This window comes from Rhinoderma darwinii, chromosome 2, assembly GCF_050947455.1.
Source record: "Rhinoderma darwinii isolate aRhiDar2 chromosome 2, aRhiDar2.hap1, whole genome shotgun sequence".
NCBI lineage: Eukaryota > Metazoa > Chordata > Amphibia > Anura > Rhinodermatidae > Rhinoderma > Rhinoderma darwinii.
This window is the reverse complement of record NC_134688.1, coordinates 350,319,594-350,325,593: the sequence shown is the minus strand read 5'-3', so window position 1 is coordinate 350,325,593 and position 6,000 is coordinate 350,319,594.

The following is a 6,000-nucleotide window of genomic DNA, read 5'->3' as shown; positions in this document are numbered from 1 at the left end:
GAATACAAAAGAGGATAAAAGGTTTGTTTTATCCTTTGGTCATAGTCCAATGAGCGATGTTATCCACACGAGTATTAGAAAAAATTGGCATCTTGTTGAAAATGATCCTCTATTAATGGAGGTAGCAGTTAGGAAACCAATATCTTTCCGTAGATGCAAACATTTGAAGGATATATTAGTTAGAGGTCGTTTTTCCCAAAAAGAGAAGGGATATGAGAATTGGTTATTAGCCATAGGACCGAAAGGTAATTACAAATGTGGACAGTGCAACTATTGCAACTCAATTATCCGCACAAGGAACCTTAATTTAGGGGGCTGTGTGTTTGAAATCAATGAGCTGATAACATGTAGAACTCAATTTGTTGTATATGCTATTGTCTGTAACTGTGGCAGATTTTATGTAGGTAAAACTATCCGACCCATGTATATTAGATTTTGTGAACATATTAGATCACTAGTCACAAGTGAAGGTTGTCCTAGATTAATACAGCATATGCAGGAAGAACATAAAGGCAATGCTAGTTGTATGCGTTTTGAGGGTATAGTTCACATTAAACCGTTATTGTCTGGAGGAGACAGGCATCGAGTTCTATTGCAAAAAGAGGCAGAAATTATCTCACAGACAGGGACACTAGGACCTCTCGGCCTTAATGACCGAAACGATCTTAGTGCCTTTATAACATAAAAGAACCTTGTTGTTTTTAAACGTAATGAATAAATAGTAATATACTGTCACTCTACTTTGATACAAATATGATATACTATTTCACCATATTATATATTGTGTATTTCCCCGTCTTTTAGTATTTTGTTGCATAACATTTTGTACTGACATGTGGATAAAAAGGCAGGTAGAGGAAGTGACGCCAAGGCCTTGAGGAAGCGTGTACACACGTGAAACGGCCGTAGGCTAATTCCACATCCTGACCGAGATCCAGAAATAAAGAAGTTTGTTGAATATCCGGTGAGTGCCTCGATATCTTCTATCTAGTTTTATATAAATATATATATATATATATATATATATATACACACACACACACACACACACACACACATATATATGTATACTTTTATAATGCATGTCAATGGAAATATTCCATGGACATATCTGTAAATATTATTTGTGTATTCTGCATTCCAATATGAAAACCTGAGGATTATACAAGGATGAGTGGCACCACATTGGTGTCGCTCATCTCTTCCTGCAGACGCAGTCTGTCACAGATTGCTTTTGCAGGAAGTTCTTTCTCCTGTGTCAGCCACCGACTGACTGACATGTAGTGCTCAATTTTTCTTTCAAAAGATGACATGGAGCATCGAATCAAATGCCAAACTCAGCTCTGCTGTATATGTAGACCTATAATTTATATATCTCTGTGTCATCCCTTACCCCCAATTTGATGCTCGGATCGGCTGTTAACTATGGCCAAACACACATGCACCACCAGTGCCCATATTCCACAGACCAACACAGCCTATGGCGTTGTAGGTTGAATATGTTTTTTCTTTACAATGGCCCAGGAATCTCATTGTATGTTAAACATATCATAGCCTGAGGCCATTGTAGTCTGCGGGACCTCTGTGTATTGTATCATAAGCATAAAGAAAGAAAAAAGAAACATTTTATATTTTCCTCAGTGAAATATGACTGGCATCTTAACATAGATTTTTTTCCACACTGACAATATTTAGAATATATCTCAACAAATCTCATGGATTTGGTTTTTCACTGTTTTTGCAAGAACAAAGACAAAATATAAGCCAAATAAAGGCAATGGTTTCGCTCCAGAACACCAATGCTGCCAAACGGTGTGTACGTTTTACAATTTCATTAGACTTGAATCTTGTACAATGCCGTATGCAGGATCATTCTTCTATTTCAATATAGCCTGTTCACACCTCAGCTGTGTTGTGTGAGCAGAAAATAATATATACACAGTGCATTAGCGTCGATATATGTTTCCAAGAATTTGCAAGCATTAAAATACAGGGCTGAGTACTCTATGAAGACAGGTAACACCCACATTGTATCAATCTCAAAACAATTTGACTTTAATCGTTTTACCAGAGTATACGTAATAAACCTGAAAGTTTTACTGCTTGGAAACACATATTTTCCAGACTGTTTACAACTACAATGTTATGGTTCAGATTTTGATGACGCTCACATAAACTCTAATGCTCGGTAGAAGGCTTTGGCTCTAGTGCGGTATTCTCTGTACTGGGGCATGCCTCACCGTGTTCTCGACACAAGTAGTTATGGGCAATCATCATTAAGGGATTAAAGGGTTTCCTAAAGCAACTTCAACATTAATGAAAGGAAGATGCACATCCACCCAGATATGAATGAGATGACGTAGAGAATGTGTTCTTATATAGGTATATACAGACCTACAGAATGGGTTGTTTGGTTTGGAAAACTAATTCTTAGTCAATAGAGAGAGATCCCCCTGTTCAGAACCATTATCTATTAGACCAGAAAGCAGCTCCCAAGATTATCTCTATGTGCCCATCGACTCCATTATTGCTACATTTTCGGCTGTGGTTGTACTGCAGGGGAACTGAACACTTGCTGCCAGGTTCACCAACAGAACAGCTGGTCACTGGTCATCTCAGCTCTGTAATTAACTTTTCGTCAAAGGACACAGAGGGTGGACAATTCCTTTAATGTTAAAGTATGAGCCTCTTTGATGTCCCATCAACAGAGAACAAACCACCATATGATCAATTGATGCTGCATCAAAGTGAATTCATACATTTTATTCATATACAGTAAAATTAAAGCCTATGTTCACATCAGTTTGCATATAGCATTAAACTATGTAAAAAGTTTAATAAATTTGCAAATGCATTCCCTTATTCCAGAGCTGAAATTTACCATTCCATTGTATTATAGGAGCTAAGCTAAACTGTCAGGGGTGTGTTTGTCAACAAAGTTGTTGACAGTTCTCCAAGACAACCAACAGGAATGTGAATAAAGCTTTGGATTTAATACTGGTTTTAACTCAAGATAAGGAATGTAAAATACCAGGAAAATTGTGTTCCCTTCAAGTGAATAAAAGGAAGGGAATTACACAACACCAAGTTATGTTGATAAGAATTTGATTAAAAGAATATTATGGCGTTTGACTGAGATTCTGAAAAGACCGATTGGTTGACAGATTATATAAAGACCAAAGCTAATGGTTGTGTAACCTGTTCTTTCACACAGAAGAAAACTGCCAGAGGCTTAATATAAAAGTCGACATCACAAGGCCGGTATGTTCTCTAATGGAAGTGTTTAATAGGAATCTAAATAGAAATCAGATACGGTATTGTTCTTTTCACACCGGGTGGTATTTTTCCCCATAGTATTAATGTGTGTTCCTATGTTTAACTGTTAATACATATATGAGGAGAAAAAAATACAGACATTATTTAATAGTAAAACAAAATCCTGTTTGTTTTGCGCAGCCACAATGTGGGCTCTGTAGAGATATGCATGATTTGCTAGTATTATCATTTAGGTCTATTGCTTGTAATTCATTTTATTATTGGAATTCAAATGCATTTATAAATATATTACTGCGCCTTCAACCACTGCATACGGACGTCAGATTTAGAGGACAAATGGTATGATCTCCTGAAGTGAGGAGTGGCGACATGTACGTAACTATAGCTGTAGCAGTCATATCATCTTCTGTGGGGCCCAGAGACTACCCTCAGGGGTAGGTACATTGTATGTTTTTGTGGGTGGAAAAAAACATGGTTGTAGCTGCTTGTGGTCTCGCTCCACTATGTGGGTTTTCTTTTGTGTAGATGATCTGATATGTGACACTACTATACATTTTTTGGTTGTTGTTCAAATAAAAGCAGCTGCTACTGTTTCTATTACTACAGTTTAATCTACCATCTACAAGGTATGGCAGTCCATTCCTGACTTTGCTATAGCACCCTATACATTTTAGTTACACTCTGAATGCCGTAGTCTCTTAGGAAATTGTTCTAGTACATGGAGCGTAAATTAAAGTCTATGTACACCTTTGAATGACATTTTTTTTATTATGCAGCTTCTATGTTCCTGTATACATAGAAGCTGTATCGTTCTCTCCCAGCCGTCATTTCAGCTGAACTCATGGCTCGGCTTAGAGCTGGTCCTGTGTGTCTTTGACACAAAGGATCAAACTAATAACGTTTAAATCTAAGGCCATACAAATTTTTCATTCAACGGTGTACATAGCCTTTAATCACTGTATTCAATATTCTAATATTATATGCACCCTGGGAATTCATGAATATATACCCTTTTACTTATTTACTTCCATATCCACATGTTAACATTTATATTTGGTAACAGTCAGGTAACTTTTTGATCTATTTACCTTGTAACCACTTTTTTTTCTATTTACCTTGTTACCACTTTTTTTCAATTTACCTTGTTACCAACAACTTTGGTGCGCTTCAAACATGTGAAACTTTTCTGTCAACTTTCATCACTTCCAGCATAGAACTTAAAGGGGTTTTCCCATCTTAGAGATTGATGGCATATGCATAGAATTTGCCATAGATATCTAATAGATGCGGGTCCCTGCTCTGGGACCCGCACCTATATCAAGAATGAAGGTCTTCTGGCTCCCGTGGATAAGCCATAAATGTCTAAGATGGGAAAAGCCCTTCAAATTTCTCTTACAATCATAAAATGTACAAAAAATATGTTATCTTTACAAATATAAGAGTAAGTACTTTTGTAAACAACTTTAAAGCATACTTTATATCATAATTAGAGATGAGCAAACCGGGACAACTGAACCCGGTTTCGGTCCGAACATCCGGAAAAGTTCGGTTCGCAGCGAATCCGAACTTCACCGGGTTCGGACGAACCCGTTTTGACCGAACCCGGTCAAAATATTATACAAATCGGCAGCCACTTATCTCTATCAATCACTGATAGAGAAAAGAGGCTGCTTATTAAAAATAAAATAAAAAGCATTTCATACGTACCCGGTCGTTGTCTTGGTGACGAGTCCCTCTTCTTCCTCCAGTCCGACCTTCTTTTCTGACGCGGCAGGCTGTGATTGGCTGGTGAAGGTGTTATTGAGGACAGGAGTGGAGGAGAGGTACAACTGAGCTACGTAATGGTAACTGCAGAGTTCACAGCAGCACTGAATCTGCACGCTCATCTCCTGAAATACTCTGTGCTGCCTTAAACTCTATGGACAGGTCAGGATCCTGTTTCTTTTAAATGCTGCACTGTAGCGCAGCCTTATATAGTGGATCGAGCGGGTTCCCCAACAGCATTTAAAAGAAACAGGATCCTGACCTGTCCACAGAGTTTAAGGCAGCACAGAGTATTTAAGGAGATGAGCGTGCAGATTCAGTGCTGCTGTGAACTCTGCTCTTACTATTACGTATCTCAGTTGTACCTCTCCTCCACTCCTGTCCTCAATAACACCTTCACATGATTGGCAAGTCACCACGTAATGGTAAGAGCAGAGTTCACAGCAGCACAGAGTATTTCAGGAGATGAGCGTGCGGATGTTGTGCGGGGTGGTGACTTGCCAATCATGTGAAGGTGTTATTGAGGACAGGAGTGGAGGAGAGGTAACAGACTGAGCTACGTAATGGTAAGAGCAGACTTCACAGCAGCACAGAGTATTTCAGGAGATGAGCGTGCAGATTCAGTGCTGCTGTGAATTCTGCTCTTACCATTATGTAGCTCTCAGTCTGTTACCTCTCCTCCACTCCTGTCCTCAATAACACCTTCACATGATTGGCAAGTCACCACGTAATGGTAAGAGCAGAGTTCACAGCAGCACAGAGTATTTCAGGAGATGAAATCTCCTGAAATACTCTGTGCTGCTGTGAACTGTGTGTGTGTGTGTGTGTGTGTGTGTGTGTGTGTGTGTGTGTGTTTTTGTATATGTGTGTTTGTGTATATGTGTGTATATGGGTGTGTGTTTGTGTGTTTATGTGTGTGTGTTTGTGTAAATATGGGTGTGTTTGTGTATATGTGTTTGT